Source organism: Choloepus didactylus, chromosome 4, assembly GCF_015220235.1.
Source record: "Choloepus didactylus isolate mChoDid1 chromosome 4, mChoDid1.pri, whole genome shotgun sequence".
Classification (NCBI taxonomy): Eukaryota; Metazoa; Chordata; class Mammalia; order Pilosa; family Megalonychidae; genus Choloepus; species Choloepus didactylus.
The window spans coordinates 4417006-4434636 of record NC_051310.1 but is presented as its reverse complement, the minus strand read 5'-3'; the positions used below and the strand labels follow the sequence as shown (position 1 = coordinate 4434636).

At 48.7% G+C, this 17631-nt stretch overlaps 1 protein-coding gene across 3 annotated transcripts in view; it reads left to right on the top strand.

Moving 5' to 3' along the window:
* TRAF3 (TNF receptor associated factor 3) overlaps positions 1–17631 on the top strand; it is a 117596-nt gene that overhangs the window by 41101 nt on the left and 58864 nt on the right. For 2 of the 3 annotated variants that reach the window (XM_037831799.1, XM_037831795.1), the window contains exon 2: positions 10892–11035. The exons of the other annotated variant lie outside the window; for it this stretch is intronic. The gene's annotated coding sequence lies outside the window, so the exon portion shown is untranslated. The remainder of the gene's footprint in view (positions 1–10891; positions 11036–17631) is intronic. 3 annotated transcript variants of the gene reach the window in all.

Here is a 17631-nt window from a genome sequence, read left to right as displayed (position 1 = left end):
AGCAGCTGGGAGAACGTGTTGGGTTTGGATGTAGTTTGGAGATGGAATGGATACTCCCTGCTTGTGGATTGTAGGCCTGTGAGGAAGAGGGGCCTTTATGAGCTGAACAACTGGGTGGTGCAATTTCCGGAACTAGGGGCCACTAGAGGTGGGTCAGAGGAAGGCGGGTGGGGGCATAAAGAGTTCCGTTTTGGACCTGTTCAGTTTGAGATGCCTTTTGGGGAGTCAGGTGAAGCTGTTGAGTTAATGATTGGATGTTCACGTTTGGAAATCCCAGGGGAGGGGGCTGGAGACACCCTGCTGAGAGCTGGGGAGGGCACCTGGAGGTGGTGAGATGAGGAGACTCCAGCAGGGGGTGCAGTCGGGCGGGGCGGGTGCAGACGAGAGCCAGGCTGGGGGGCGGCGGGGAGTGCAGGGAGGGTTTGGGGCTGGGGTGAGGTGTGGCAGGTGCTGCTTGGAGGTCCAGCCGGTGAGGTGGGAGAGTTGACCATTGGATTTGGCAGCATAGGGGACTTTGAGGAATGGGCAGGACTGGTGTGGGCAGGCTGTGGGGTGGTGGAGAAGGGGGGCACATCGACTACTCTTTGAAAGAGTTTGCTCTGAAGTGGGTGGGACGATTGGGAGATGGGGGGAGTACTGGAGACTTGCTGCTTCCGTGTACACTTGGACGTCTTCCAGGAGAGGGGGGCAGTGGAGCGGGGCTGGGGTCCAGGGCAGCATGGTGGGGGCCCTGCGGGCAGGGCAGGAGAGGCCTTTCCTTGGGTGAAGGGAGGATGAGGAGATTTCTTTTTCCATTGCTTCTCTTTCCAGGAGCTGCGAGTGATGGGGGGATGAGTGTTGTAGGCTACGTTGCAGCATTAAATGTAAAATTTGCATGTATTTTTAACATGAGACGTAAGACTTCACGTAAACGGAGTTGCTTCAAAGTGCCTACCCTCAGGGCTCGCTCTCCTGGGCCTCTGGGGGTGCTTTGGTGGAAAAGTTTGAGAAGCCACTTCATTATTGTAGTCTGTTCTGTTATAAATCTTGCCCAGGTGAGCATTTAACCTTAAAAGTGTTTGAGCTTCACTTATGATTTTGTTATCCTTAATAAAGCTTTTTACAGCTGCTCTGACTGTCCCTCCATTTGTGCATTTAATAGTTGTTTGGCAAGCCTCATCATCCTGCAGGGGAGGCCAGGCAGGGAGACACGGGGTGTGGCGGTGGGAGTGGAACCCCGTGGTTTCCCTCCTGTCCGGCCTCGGGAGCAGCTGGCGGTGGGCTGTGGAGGGGGCAGGGCGCACGCGGGCCCCTGAGCAGCCCCTTCCCAGGGCACTGAAACCAGCCTCTCCTGGTAAAGGCACTTAGGTACGCTGCACATCTTTTTAATTCTCACAAGTAATTTGGATGAGCTGAGTGCAGGGCTCTCAGCCAACCCTTTTCCATATTTACCAGTCGGTGGTGATGAAAACTGGTTCTTCTTTCCTGTCTATCACATCGCCTACTTTTTTTCTTTCTATAAACTTCTAGTGTGCTTTACACCCTCTGCCCCTCCCCCCATTCATTCTTCAGCCTTCTGAGAAGAAAGCACTGTGGACCGTGCGGTTCCCTGCGGTCTCCTCGTGGAGTGGCAGCGGTTTAGAAGTCTGAGGCCTGGTCCCCTTCTTGTTGACAGTGAGCTGGCTGAGGCTGGGGCCCTCTTGTGTGATCAGTCGTTTGTGTGCTTGAACTGGTCAGGTCTCCCCTCACTTCCTGTCATACTTAATTACATCCCAGCTCAGACTTGTGTCAGGGCCTCCTTCCTCCCCATTCTCACAGGGCACCTGCACCCTTACCTGCTGTGCTCGAGCCCAGGGCCTTGCATTCCTGAATGCCTAGGCCAGGCCTGCACCTGTCTCAGCACACCTACCCTGGCACACCTGTCCTAGCACACCTGCTTCGGCCTGCTACTCTGCCCTCTGCCCATTCCCCCGTCCCTGGGCCTGGCCACCTTCTTCAGTCACCTCCTCAGAGAGGTCTGCCCCAAGCACCCCTCCACAGCAGCCCCTCTGAATTTCTGCATCAGCACCTCCTTTTCCTTCTTGCACTTCCCGCCAGGTGTGGTGTGATGGGAGTACTCATTTATTACCTAACGGTATTCCCCTCTATCGTGCCCAGCATCTAGTGAAGAGTCCAGCACATAGAGGCTTTAAAAAGTGAGTGGAATGAACCAATGTACAGGTCTAGATTTGTAGCCCCAATTGTCGCTGCCCCTTGGCCATGAGAGGGGGTGTCTTCCTGTCATCCTGTCCCATCATTAAGGTGTCAGTGTCTTGGGCAGTGCTTACAGCCCTTCAGTTGAACAGCCGCTAGACCACAGTCCTTTATCTGAAACTGTTGGGGCCAGATCCATTCTGGAATTTAGAATTTTCAGGATTTGAGAATGGAAACATCTTAGGCAGCATCTTGTAATCAAATACATTAGCGTATCTGCAGTGGAAGAAATCTGGGTGCTTGTGCTGAGGGGGGCAGGTCAGGACTGGGCCTCACTCCCCAGCAGCTGAAGGCGTCCAGATGAGGCGCCAAGATGGTTTCCTCGTCCAGGGCCCTGTGGAGTTCAGAGCTGCAGTGGGGGGGGGGGGGGCCTGTCTTACCGAGCACCTGTTTGTCAGGTGTGTTCTGCCAGCGCCGGAAACGCAAAGGCCAAGAGCAGGGCGCCTGCCCTCCGGGTGCGGCCGAGGGGTGCTGGGCAGAGGGCTGGCCGGAGGGTGCTGTGCTGCCATGTGGGGTCACGCGGCCGAGGTGGCGGCGGTGGCCTGGTCCTGTGCGGACTCGGCTCGGCAGGGCTTGGGGCGGTGCCCCCCGTTCTCCCCACCTGAGCGCACGTCAAGACTGGAAGTTCTGGAAGCCCTTGAGGCCTAGAGCCTGGTGCTGGCCTGTCTGTAGTGACATTCCGCCTCCCAGTGCGGCAGGTTGCTAAACACAAAGGAATTAAGTACACGTTTTCCAGCTTTTTAAACACAATAAATATGGTTTTTAAAATATTTTTAATGTAGATAAGATCTTTAGTTTAGAAAAATTTACCTGTTTTCTGAAATGGTTGCATTTTGAAAATGCTTCATTAATTGCCAGTCTGCAGGAAGGCCTGCCCTTTTTTTTCTTAAATTAGGCAATGAAGAGCTAATGCTGGGATATGCCTAAGTGTGCATGTTTCAAACACTTGAAAAGGATGGTATGAAATGGCATGTTTCTGAAGCCAATGTCACTCTATATTATTCTAAAGTTTTTTGTGGTCTTTGATAAATTATGTAGAATCACATCTGAAAACATGTACTAAAGATTGTACTTTCAGTCTAGAATTATTTTTGTCCAAGGTACTGGACTTAACATTTAATGAGCTATGACACTGAGCTAGAAACATGTTTTTGTTCTTTTAGACTTTATAAGTGATTTAACATTTTCAGAAAGACTTACAAGAATGGTCTTTTGTGATTATTTTAAGACAGGAATAGAGTTTGTATTGTGAAAACTTCCTTCCAAACGCGTCTGGAGTTCTATAAGTGAGAAATGGTGGCGGGACAGGACAGCATCACCCATGGTTTCTTCAGTCTTTCAAATTGTTGACTTAACAGTGTTTGAAAGAGACTCCATCTCTTGTGTTTTATAGTTACCATTTTTTGGGGTCACCCTATAAAATAAAAAAAGATTGGGTGCTATTATCTTTGCTACAGATATCTCATGTTTATGGAATTGGAAATACCCTATTCCTTAGTGTGTGTGTACAGAGGTAGTTTAAGATGTTTGCATCTGTATTGCGTATATAGATGTGTTAGTTTCCAAGTGTGGCCTTTAGAGTATTATAGAAGATGGAGGGTTTTTTAAAGGTCGTAATAGAAAAGTTTTACATGTTTTAACTGCTTCAGTATTTTCTTTCCCGGGGTTTAAAAAAAAAAAAAAACAAAAAACCTGAATGTAACAAGTGGGAAATTGTGAAATAGACGCAACGCTGTAAGATTTTCCACAGGTTTTTATCACAGCGAAGCACAATGGGAAGGCTCCGTCAGCCCTTTAGATGGTATCATAATTTTGGAAAAACCGCTTCACCATAGGGGTATTTTCAAAAACTGAAGCCATCTGTGTCAGGTTTTGACATTGATTAGCTATCTCGGTAGTGAGTGACGCAGTGTCAAAACCAATTTTAAATTACCTGTGTTGTCAGCATGCAGATTTTCTCTGCTCAGTAAAGTATGCATCTACCAATCTGAGTAAGTTGAAATACAGTAGCATAAAAAGAATTAGACCCACCATACTGAAAATGTGTGCATATCTAAAGTAGTTTCTTTTCTTGATTTTGGTTAAGTTAACAAAAGTAATTTGACTTGTGTAATTTCTGGTAACTTAATGAGAACGTGCTGAACTTTTGGGTTGCAATACATTTTCCCATTATGTAAAATATTTTACACTGGTTGACTCATTGTGAATTGTGAGTAGACATGATTCTCTTCCTGCGGAAAAGAGAACACATTATTGTGATGAAGATTTTAGCCAATTACAGAATTGTCCTTAGGTTACCACATCAGCCTTAAGGTGCTTTCTGTTGGATTTTTGAAAACTTTGAGATCGACAGACGACAATGGGAACCAGCTGAGAGTGTGTTTGTTAGGGTTAGGGGATGCCGTCTTTCTATGAATCAATTAGTTGCTTATTTTATACACGAGGCTTATTTTTGTTCTTACGAGTTTTACATTCCGTTAATGAATGTGCCTCCTTTGACCTCAAGGCTTGTAAATATTTCCGGGTCTTAATGACCCAGGTGCTTTTATTTATTTCATAGTAGAAAGAGAACCAAGCAAATAAACACCAATTTTTGTTGTCGTCCTTGATGTCTCCTGGTGACACTTCTCCCTCGTGTTTAAAAGTGTTACATTTACATATATATGTAGTTTATATTTTATGTTAAAGTTAAGGTTTGTTTTTTTTTCCTGAAAATTGTACTCTGAGGTTTGGGGGTGGGGAGTTAACTAAAGCAGTTATGAGTTGTTATGAGCACTGAAAAGCATATTTTTTAAGTTTTGAAAGGGACCCTGAAATTAATGCAGTGTTTGTCATAGTGAATACTCTTGTAACAATATTTCCCCTTTTTTTTTTTTTATTAATTGAGTAGATGAGCTGCATCTCATTTAAGTCATGTCAACTGTTGGATGTTTTGGTCCTTGGCCTCCTTGTGCCAGCCTTTTTTTTTGTTTTTAATAACAGCTTTATTGAGCTATTCACTATCATACAGCTCACATGTTTAAAATGTACAATTCAGTGGTTTTTTGTATATTCACAGAGTTATGCAAACATTGCCTATTCTGGACTTTTTGCATGAATGGAATCATGCAATTTGTGGTCTTTTGTATCTAGTTTCTTTCACTTCGCATAATGTTTCCAAGATTCATCCATGTTGTAGCATGAATTGGCACTTGATTCTTCTTTATGGCTGAATCATATTCCATTGTATGGATAGGCCACATTTTGTTTATTCATGGGTTGATAATTGGTCCCCCCCCCCAAACACACCTTGGCTATCTCGATTAAAGCTGCTGTGAACATTTGCAAACAGGTTTTTGCCTGGGTGCGTGTTTTCATTTCTTTTGGGTGTACACCTAGGAGCGTGCATCAGCTTTTGCTGCTTCTTTTACCTGCTGTGCAGGTTCACGTTTGTGTTTGTAAACAGGGCCTCTTCAGAGCTCTGTTGGTGACCTGGTGGCTTCCTGGGCCTTCTGTTGCCAAAGAAGCAGCTGGGGTTTCGGGATCCTTTTCAAATACCAAATCACACCTGATGGTCATCAGATGATCTTATCAAATAAATGTCCTGTTAGATATTTGGCAAAGAATAAATGATTTAATTCTGTTGCCAAGTCAGTGAATTTTGTGTGGATTTTATATTTCTTCCTGTGTTCTTCTCTCCACTTCCTCCTGGATTCTCGGAAGACGCCTTGAACTTGATCCCCAGCAGCCCTGCGGTAGCCGAATGACTGGCCCGCATGCTTTCCCTGCAAGGGGTGAACTGCTCGCTCCTTTAGCTTTTTCACGTTAGTTTTGGTCACTGGGTTGCCTGTTTTTGAAGCAGTGAAACACCTTAAGATGATGGTGATTTCTGGAGCAATTCGTTCAGTGAGACCTATGGAAATGTTTCCACAGCCTGCATAAAGTCAGGTATATGCACGTTAATGGCATTAGCTGATCCATCCGAGTCAGCTGATGATTTCCAGGGCAGCTGCTTCGTCTCTGCTGTGCTTATTCCAGTCAGTGGTGAGAGCCCTTTAATTCTCTCTGCACGTATGGGGCTGAGTTAAGCTTTGACAACTTATTGCCTGCTTTATGGACGCAGCTGTATTTTACAGCCATCATGTATTACATTTGGTAGACGGCGCCTACTTTCATGAGCGTTGCACAAACATCGTCGGTTGAGAATCAGATCCCCTCTGTTAGGCTTACAGAATAGGTATATTCCTTTCCCACAGACATGGCATCGGAGATTCAGAAGAAGGGGGCAATGGGTTTGGAGCCCTGTGCGTGGGGCGAAATCGGGTCAGAAGGAGCAGACCTGTGCTGGGGGCTCCCGGACAGGAGGGAGGGCCCTTCCCCTCGGCCCTGGGCCGTGGACTGAGAGGCAGCCCGGCCAGTCACTGCGGTTCCTCCCGAGCCCGGGGCTTCAGGCAGCTGAGGGCCAGCAGCACTGACCAAGCGCCTCTGGGTCTTAACTCAGCCGCTGGCATCTCTTCCTCGTGGGGATCCCTTTGGCAAGTTTCCTTGTGTGCTGCGGCGGGGGCGGGCAGGGCACCACATCCACGGCTGCCCTTGATGGTCAGGTGATTGGCGATTGGCAGGTGCGTCTCCTCAGCACCCCCCTTTTGGCTTCCTGCCCTGTCTCCGCGGAGGCTCCTGCCCTGGGCCTGTCCCCTCCGAAATGCACACCGCCTGGAAGGCGGGCTCTCGGGGCCTTAGCCCAGGCTGGCTGTCAGCACGACTCCAGGTGTCGTCTGTCCCAGCTCCTCCGAACCCCTTGGGAAGAGCCACTCGGGCTGAGCGCAGGGCTCTGCCGCCTTGTGCTCCGTGTCCCTGGGCTGGTAAACCTCGCTAGGGGAAGGAACCTCCTCCCCTGCTGCCGTTGGCGGCCCAACGGCTGCAAGGCTGCTGCGGGAACAAGGCTTGGTCCTGATTGGAAAGGCAGGTTCTCCTGAACTTCCTTTGTGGGGAGTGCCCTTTGGCACCTGTTCCTGCCAGGGGTTGTTTGATCACAGTTCTTGTGAGGCCTCAAAACTGCTCTAGCGAGTCTGTAAAGCTCAGTGGCGGGAGAAAGACATTTCCCCCTGCGGCGGCCTGCCTGCTCGCCCGCTGCCTGCAGGGAGGTGCACCTGGCTGTTCGGGAATTCACACGCCGGGCTCTGGCTGGCTCTAAGGTGGCTCTCACCTTAAAAGGGAGGGAGTGGGTAGGAAGACCACATTTTTTCCATTAATCTGATATATCCAGCTCCCAGGAGGTAAAGCCCCAAGGGAGAACATCCATCTTTTCCAGTTTGTTTTAATGAACCTTGGGTGCCTGGGTCCAGCAGGGTGGTTAGGGGGTGGCTTATGGAGGCTGGGTGCCTGGGTGCAAGTCTTGGCTCTCCCACTGGACCGTGCTGCATAGTCTCTCATCTGTCATGTGGAGACCGCACTGGGGCCACCTCATAGCGCTCTGTGCATGGCAGCGGTGCCTGGCATCTGCTGAGCCCTCCACAAACGCCAGCCACCAAGGTGATGCCCCCGGTGCTGCAGTTCACAGGGGATGCCCCTGAGGAAGGGGCCTTGCTAGCTGTCCTTGCTAGGTGGGATGGAGTCAAGGCTTTCTGAGGAGAAGGCGCAGGAGTCTGAGGTGTGAAGGGAGCCCGGTGGGCAGGGAAGGAGGGGCTTGCTCATCAGAGAGGACAGGGTGCTGTTTGCTAGAGGAGGGGCAGAACTCTTATCCAGAATTTGTTTAGTCTTCACCGAGTCCTCTGCGGACCACTTGTGAGGGGCAGGCTGGGCCCTGGATGTAGGGTGGATCCAAACCTTCTGAGCAGGCTGCTCTGGTCCCCGGCGGGAGGTGTCCACAGGAGCGGCTGTCAGCGTGTGGAGTGCATCGGGCAGCCACGCTGCCGGGCACAGACCAGGCCTCCGTGCAGTGACTGTGCTCGGGCCGGCGTGGGCCCAGTACACCTCTGTCAGCTGGGCGGGGCGATGCCAAGGAGGGGGCACAGTCAGTGTGTGTGCCACAACTTATCCCCTGCCTTTTCCTCCTAAGCCCATACCCCCGAGCTCCTGGTAAATGCTCCTTCCTCATAGCACCTTATCCTGTTCCACCCTCCCTTGGGTGCTGCCACTCTCCGTTGTACAGGTCCTCAAGCCCGGAATCCTTGTCTTCCCCACCAGAGTGGCTGCTGCCGTGACGGGTAGCCTGGGCTCACACAGCACATGGGCCGCGCTCACCGGACAGTCGCTTAGGAAGCTACAGTTTTAAAGCCTCTTTCCAAATTCATATGGTTAATGGTTTTAAGTATTTAATTTGAAGGCTTAACCTTCCAAAAGGTTTTCACTGAACTCTGCTGTGAAGGTAGCAGGGTGTTCAAGGTGGTAGGTGCCCACAGAGGGGCGAGATGTGGTTGTCATCGTTGTGCTTTCTGGAACGAGAGTCACGGCTTGTTCCCGTGAGCTCCTTGGCAGAGGCGCCGGAACTGGTGTGCAGCAGCCGGCGCGCAGGATTCTCACAGGGAGCACTTGAGCATTAAGGACGGGCTGTCATGTGCATGTTGCATTGATTTCAGCATTCTTTCCCAGCTGCATCACAGTAAAGTGTCGAAACCATTCTACAGTAAAAATCATAAGCTGGTCAATCTTTAGGAAACAGGTTAGAAATCTAGAAATGCCCCCAAGGTGTTTGCAACATTTTTTTTTAAGATCCTTTAAAAATCTTTGTGACTTTAAAAGCAGCTTCTTGTGCCAGGGAGAGAGGAGTCTGTCTCCAGCGCTCTTGCTTCTGAGCTTGGGAGCTTTTCAGAAAGACTGCAATGCAGCGCTACCGAAGCCCCCGTTAATAGGGAAACAGCCTGTGGCGGAGCCTTTTGCTCCCCTCACCAGTGCTGGCTGCTGCCTGCAGTCTGAGGGGGGAGTGATGAAGGTGCTGGGCCCCCGGATCTAGCAGGTCCAGGAGGAGACCGTCAAAGCCTGGTGGCTGCCGGGGCTTGGGCAGTCGTGTCCTGCAGCAGCTCTGGTAAGTCACCGATGCACCGAGCTCCTGAGGCTCGGGACATTGAAGGCACCTTTGCATGTTATACTCGATAATTTGTTTTCATCTCTTTGTTCCGATGATGGATGATAAGAACATAAGGGACTTAAAAAATCATGCATAGTATGTAATTTAAATGTTACGGATATCCCCAGCAAAGGGGAGGAATTATGTTTGAGTAGATCTCTTTTGACCCTAGGAAGTAGAACTTTAATTTCTTGTTAGTGACAATTTTGACATTTGAAGAGTCATTTATTGACAAGTGCCCTCTAAATAAATTCTTGAAAGCATTCTTTAAAAAGATCTGCTTTTCCTTTGACTTGTTAAACATAGTCGTATTTCAGAGATGTGATATGGGCACAATGTATTTGTTTATTTAACTTAGGAAATGATAGTTTCATTAATCTGGCATGGAACATTTTGTTCTACAGAATTTTAACCATATGGTAGTGGATGATGAAGTCAGATTTCCTTAGTTCTTATTTTGCCTTCAGGTGAGCCTTTTTGCATGTGTGGGGAGTTGGATACTACTTCCAGCTGCTCCTCTTTGTTTACCTATGTGGGAGGCTGAGAGTCAGAATTCAGATTTGTTTTGCTATGAATTGGTGGCCCCAAACTGTATTAAATGCATTATGGGTGGTAATTTATATGTCCAGTGCCAAGAAATGTAATGTCAGGGTTACCATGGCAACTGCATGCATTCTGAAAAGCTCATGAATGGGTTCTGAACCTTCTGGCGTTTTAAGTGAGGTTTTCCGGCTGAGAGCCTGCGTTCACGATCAGTGGCAACAAATTCAGCTCCCCATGTGAAGCACATCCTTTCTCTCCACTTACCAGAGTGTGTCCACTTGCCCCAGTTCTTTCTCCGGTGACATCTGTCTTGATATCTTGGTTCTTGAACGGCAATATGGTCAAGAGATAGCTTCCAACTCTGGTTGGAGAACCAGCCTGTGCGTGTGGTGTCCTGGCCCTGCAGTCTGCTGTGGTGGTAGCCGGGAGCTCAGTGTGCACGCGTGCGGAGGGCTGCTGCGGCCCTGGGGAGCTCCCTGTCCCGGCTTCAGTGACACACCAGGGCTCTTCCATAGGGCTGACTCTCTGGGTGGCAGCTCTGCCTTTGCTGTCTTCAGAGCACTGTGATGTTGGTTTTGGGTGGGTGGGTGGGGTCCAAGTTAGAAAGACCCATGTTTGATAATTAAGACCTATCTTAATTATCAAAGAATTATCTGCTGTTTCTTAGAAGTATTTGTAGCATTGTTTCTTTGAAAACCAGCTTCCCTTGTGCAAATTGAAACTGTATTGATGTCTTGATTTATGGGACTGAAATGTCTATTTGCTATTATTTTGTAAAATGCATCTAGATAGCCTGACTGTAAAAGGGGACCTGAAGTCTGAGGGTTGGAGAGGTAACGGCCGCCAAGCAGTGGCTCCTAGAGGGGCAGGCCAAGTTCTGGGAGCACATCTCCCCACCCTTGTAGAATTCGTTCTCTATGTTAATATGCCTTCACATCACAGGGCGTAGCTCTCTTTGTTTAAAATGAGGTGGGCCCGATGCTCCAGGCACATCTCAGTGGGCACGTGGCAGTGGCACACCTGCAGGCCTCACCTGAGAATCTTAGCTAATTCAATCCCTTTATTTTACAGACGGGGAAAGGAAACTGAGGCCCAAAGAAGCCATGCCACTTGGTTAAGGTCCCGAAGCTGGTCAGAACCAGATCTAGGATCAGAAACCTGGCTCTTGACTCCTGACTTTCTATTCTCCTAAGGATCGCTTTCCTGAAAGAAGAGGTTTGCTCCTAATTTTTTTTTGTTTCTTCTTTTTTCATCAGAAAGAGGCCTATCAAATTAACATAGAATTCTTTAACTTAGAATTTAGAAAATCCCTGTCTTCCCTTCCTCCTTCCTTCCATCATTTATTGAACTTATACTCAGTTTGCTGGAGACTTCCTTGGGGGCAGAGGACACGACCTTTGCCCCATCAGCCCGTGCTGTGATGAGCTCTGAGCCCCGAGCTCAGAGCTGGGAGCGGCAGGATCAGTTCAGGCTCCACATCCGCACTGGAATTCTTGGCCGCCCGGAGGTCAACCTGTCGGCACACCGAGCCGAGGTCACAGTTTACTAAGGCAGGACCTCACAGGGCTGTTAGGACGAGGTTCAGCCTGCGAGGGTGCAATGCAAGTCGGTTTTTAGCCAGTTGCCAGTTAACCCAAGTGCTTAATTTGCCAGTCTTTGAGAAGATTGAGCTTTTATTCTAGAGCTCAGTGTGGCAGATTGTGTTTTCCTGGATGGCCTCAGTGCTGTCTCATTCTACATGTTCCTCCAGCTGTGGGGCTTTCACCGAGAGGTGGTCCCTGCTCCTTCCCTTTGCATCTGGGCCAGGTCTCTGACCACTGCACCCACTGAAGTGTTCAGAAGTGAGGCCGTGAGACTCCCAGGCTAGGTCTTGAAACGGGTGCAATTCTCGCCTGGCCTCTCTTTTGGGTTCTCAACCTGGGGAAAGCCAGCACCCAGGCTGTGGGGAGGCCCGAGCTGGCCATGCAGAGATCTCACGGGGCAGGCACGGGGCCCCGACATGTGAGCGGATGGGCTTTCGGGTGAGTCAGCCTCCCCACCTTGGGCAGAGGGGTGCCAGCCCTGCTGCAGCCTGTCTGCTTTGACTCTGGAATCTGGGACTGGGAGGGGGGACGTTTATGCCACTGCATTTGGGGGCAGTTTATTATGCAGCCTGCTTACCGGAATCTCTAGTATTTTCATTCACCAGTGTGAGAGATGGCATTTTGTCACATGCCAGAGACAGAAAGCATACGAAATGGATACTGTGAGAATCAGATTTTTAAAAATTTCGTTTTTTTAGTAACAGCTTTATTGAGCTATAATTTGCATACCATAAAAGTTGCCCTGCTAAAAGTACAACTCAGTGGTTTCTGGTTTTTAGTGCAGCAATCACTACTATTTAATTCCAAAACATTTCTTACCCCAAAATGATTAGCAGTGTCTTTTTCTGATTTACTCAAGAGACAAGTAAAAATGTGTATTGTGTAGAAGTGGGGTCCTGTGAGTGTCCCCCCAGGTCCTTGGCCTGTGTGCTGAGTGTAGGAATTTACCCTGGAGAGCCAGGCTGGAAGCTGCGAGGCGGGTGAGGTGGCAGCACTTGGGGAGCGTGTCATGTGAGCAGAGTTTACGGGAGTCTTTGGTAAGAGGTGAGCTGCAGACTGGCTTCGTGGAGGGGAAATAAGGAAGAGCAAAGGGTTACCTGGGACAGCGCTGTGCTACAGTGGGGAGGGATGCCTGGCAGTCTCCCTGTGGATCACGAGGGAGGACGGGGCCTGGTGAGCACGGAACGAGCGCAGGTGCAGCGGAGGATACCCAGTCTTCCTTGACAGTGCACAGCTGCTGCTGCCCGCCCTCTGTCACTGCCCCACGCACACATGGAAAAGTTGACAGCACGGGTAGAAGTGGACAGGGGTCAGCAGCCCAGCCAGGGGTCAGCACACTTTTTCTATGACGATCCAGATATTAAATGCTTCAGACTTTGCAGACCAGTTGGGTGTCTGGCTGTTACAGGTGATTCGTGAACTCAGGGCGAGGCTATGTGCCAGTGAAACTTTAGAAACAAAGACCGACGGCAGGGGACACATGGGCGGTGGGCTGCAGTCTGCCGGCCCTGCTGAGGCGCATGCCCCCTGCCACCTGCCTGGCCTCTGCTCCTGACCTGGCTGCGGCTTGTTCACCCTGTGCTGCTCCCTGTTACTGACACCTCTGGACAGGAGGTAGGGACCTCTGCTGGGGGACCCCCCGGGTTCACAGTGGTTGGCCTCTGGCCCTTCTCTTCCCACATAGGAATACGCAGGAAGACCAGCACATAACAGGAACCCAGTAAATGCTGGCATAATTTTGGAGCCCTGGAGAGCAGCCGGGCTTCGCAGTTTGGGAACAGAGGTGAATGTGTAGGGAAGGAAGGGGGCTGGATCCTGCTGCTCGCAGGTGGGTGGGAGGAGTGGGCGAGGAGACCAAGGCCTTGGAGGTTTCCCTTAGACCCGCGTGGAGAGCCCAGGGTAAGTGTGCTGGGTACTGATGCGAGAGAGGATTCAGTTACCTCTCTGAAGAGACAGCTGCGTCAAGATCCTGGAAGTGGCCTTTTGGGTAGAGGGATTTCTGCTTTGGGACCTGGGGGGAGACGTGTGTTCTTGTGGGAGGCGTCCAGTCACCTGGATGCCCTCGCAAGGCCTCGCAGACAGCGGCAGTGAGTTCCCAGGTGGTTGGGATGAGACGAGCCCCAAGGGAAAAACCCACAGGTTCTTGGTCTCTTCCTTGCTTTCGAGTCAAGATGAGGATGTTCGTTACGCTACGATAAGTGAAACAAGTGCTGGTGTTAGAAGTCTGTGATAAACTCAAAATGAATTCAACAGGATAATCTCATTACAATTAGTCTTCAGTTTAGAAGAAAAAAATTATTTTAAGGATAGTAAAGTGGGAGGACAGTATCTTGACTTGTCAAAAAAAAACCCTGATATTCAATTAAAAATGACAACTTTTTTTATGGCTAAGCCCGCATGTGTTACAGAGTGGCATTTCACAGGCAGACTCATCGGCTAGGGGTCATTTTGCAAGGTCTTGATCCTTGATTGGGATGAGCACCCCTGTTACGTGCTCCCGTGGCTGCGTGTGCTCAACTGAGGGACGTCTGTGCATCCAGCACCGAGGCGCATTCTCTTTCCTCAGTAGAACCCTGAAACTGGGCCCCCCCAGAACACGACAGGCTGAGGTGACATGGTCTGCAGCGAAAGGCTAGGATGGGGCATGGGTCGGCACACCACGAGGAGACAGGTGGGTGTTCCAGATCCTGAAGACAACTGCGGAGCATTAGCATGTCAGGAACTAGGCTGGTCATTCGCCTTCCCCCCACTGTGTAACTGATGGTGTCCTGGCCCCAGAGTGGGGGCGCGGGCCCGGCTCTCCCGGCGCGCACCTGGCCTGCCTGTCCCTCCTCTCTCCTGGGTCCTTTGTGGGCGGTGACGGTCCTTGTATTAGTTAGCGTTCTCTAGGGGAACAGAATCAAAGAGAGGTATCTATGACTATAAAATTTATAAAAGTGACTCATGCACCTGTGGGTATGCACGAGTCCAAATTCTGTAGGGCAGTCAGCAAACTGTCAACTCCAATGAAGATGTCTGATGAACTCCTCAGGAAATGAACTGGCCACTTCAGTGAACTCCTCAGGAAACGCTTTGCTGGGCAGCTGTGCCAATTTGAATGTATTGTGTCCCCCAAACACCATTATCTTTGATGTAGTCTTGTGGGGCTGATTAGATTTGCTTGGAATGTGCCCCACCCAGCTGTGGGTGATGACTCTGATGAGATGTTCCCATGGAGGCGTGGCCCCGCCCATTCAGGGTGGGCCTTGATCAGTGGAGCCATATAAATGAGCTGACTCAAAGAGAAGGAACTCAGTGCAACTGTGAGTGATGTTTTGGAGAGGAGCTACAGCCAAAACTTTTTTTCTTTGAAGAAAGCACAGGAGCTGCAGATGAGAGAGAGTTTGAAGACAGCCATTGAAAGCAGACTCTTGCTCCGGAGAAGCTAAGAGAGGACAAATACCCCAAGCGCAACTAAGAGTGACATTTTTGAGGAACTGCAGCCTAGAGAGGAATGTCCTGGGAGAAAACCATTTTGAAACCAGAGCTTTGGAGCAGACGCCAGCCACGTGCCTTCCCAGCTAACAGAGGTTTTCCGGACACCATTGGCCATCCTCCAGTGAAGGTACCTGATTGCTGATGTGTTACCCTGGACACTTTGTGGCCTTGAGACTTTAACTGTGTAACCAAATAAACACCCCTTTATAAAAGCCAGTCCATCTCTGGTGTTTTGCATTCTGGCAGCATTAGCCAACTAGCAGTCCTCCTCCCAGCCCCTGCTGTGCTCACGCTCGCCACTGTGCAGGAGTCCCTCCTGGCTGAGAAGCTGCACTCGGAATCCACAGTTCCCTTTTCCTACTGGCCGGATCTTGAAAATGTCTAATAGTGCTGCACAGTTTTATCACTCATCAGTATGGGTGGTATCATTTATTACTGTTTGCAACTTCGAATTGCGTAAAACACATTCATTTTCCTACCTTCAGATTTGCTCATCTAAAAATTCTGTATATAATATAAACTTAGAACAAAAGTGGAATATATTGGGTTGTTGAAAAATAAATTTCAAAATGTAATTTGATGCTTGGAAGCCATTTGGTATGCAGGTATAATTTGATGCTTGGAAAAGAAGTGCCAGGGGAAAAGTACCTTTTTTAACAAATTAATATTTATCAAGCACTATTATCATACAACAAAAAGTTTAAAATGTAGAATTATAATGGAAATTTTTCCCTGTACAACCCATGAAATAAGATGTTGAATTGGTGTTTAATATCAAACCACTTTTTAAACATTTGATTTTCTTTCATTGCATTTACCTGTGCCGATAATTTTAAAATCTGAGAGTGGCCAAAAATAGTTAACTTTCACTTGTTCTTCAGATTCTGGCTCTAAGCGTCCTCTCCTCACAGAAGCCCTTCCTGCACCCCACCTGAGTGGGTGTCACTGCTGCGTACCCCACGTGCTTCCCTTCGGAGGTTGCATCCCTGACACACACGCAGTTCCTTGTGCTGTGCCCCCTTCCCGTAAACTCTCTGTCCTGCTGCCCTTTGCCTCGCACAGAGCTTGCCCCACTGTGGGCCCTGTTTGAATGTTTGTTGAGTGAATAAACCAACACTGGACAGTAGTTTCCTGTGAGGTGGTTGTGAAGGTCTGTGTCAGCCCTTTTCTCTCCAGGACAGCTGAGACAGTCCTGGAGATTCAACCAAGAAATAGTTTTCTGATTCAACCCAGAAATGGTTTTCCCGTTACTAACCTACTTTTTCAGATTATTGAATACTTCTATTTTTTCCCTTTTCCAAAGAGTAGGAAAGAACTAAGAATAGATGGCTTTTTATATCCTGAATGGGCTTTTTATATATTTCTTTTCTCTCCCTTTGTGTTCTTTCTTATGTAAGTAAACAAATCGATTACAAGGGGTAACATTTAAATGGATCCTTCAAATTCAAGCATAGAGATTATTGAAGAGAATGAGGTAGTGTTGAAAAACTAATAAAACCCAGGCCAGTGCATTTGATATTTTAATTTATAGGTAGTTCTCTTAAGTTGCATTTCCCTGTGCCTTCAACAAGTACCAAATGGAGGAAAGGGTGCTGTGTTGGGAAGAATTTGTTCTGCGTTTCTGTGGGGCTCGGTGGAAAGGGCGTGGGGCCTGTAGTCCGTCACAGCGTTGTTGCCAATGCCCTCAGCCACCTGGGGTGCAGCCAGGTGCCGTCCGCAGTGTGCTGGGCGCCGCGAGGGCCGTGGGACAGGAAGGAGCTGCCCCTGTGTGTCCACCGTGGGTGCCCTTCCAGGCTGCCCTGCTTTAACCTACGTCCAAAGATTTACTTTAGCAATTTTCTGACAGAAAATTTTATTAACGGAATCATTTTATTTATATAAAAAGTGTTGACAACCCTCACATCTATGGCCAATTGATATATATTTGACAAGGCTGCCAAATCCACTCAACTGGGACAGAACAGTCTCTTCAACAAATGATGCTTGGAGAACTGGATATCCATATGTAGAAGAATGAAAGAGGACCCCTGTCTCACACCTTATACAAAATTAACTCAAAATGGATCACAGACCTCAATATCAGAGTCAGGACCTAAAAGTCCTAGAAGAAAATGTAGGGAAACATCTTCAAGAACTTGTGTTAGGCAATGGTTTCTTAGAGTTTACAGCCAAAGCACAAGCAATGAAAGAAAAAGTAGAAACATGAGACCTCAAAAATAAAAACTTTTGTACTTCAAAGAACTTTGTCAAGAAAGTGAAAAGACAGCCTACTCAGTGGGAGAAAATATTTGAAAACCACATATCTGATAAGGGTTTAATATCCAGAATAGACAAACAAGCCTTAAAAATGGACAAAAGACTTGAATAGATATTTTTCCAAAGAAGAAATACAGATGACTAAAATGCACACGAAAAGATGCTCAACATCACTAGCCATCAGGGAAATGCAAATCAAAACCACAATGAGATATCATTTCACACCCACTAGAATGACCACTATTAAACAAACAGGAAACTGCCAGTGTGGGAGAGGATGTGGAGAAAGGACGCTCGCTCACTGCAGGTGGGAAGTGAAGTGGTGCAGCCGCTGTGGGGGACGGTTTGGTGGTTCCCCAGGAAGCTCAGTACAGAGTTGCCTTACAACCCAGCAGTCCCACTACTCGGAATACACTTGGAAGAACGGCAAGCAGGGACGCGAACAGACACTTGCACACTGATGTTCACAGCAGCATTATTCACAATTACCAAAAG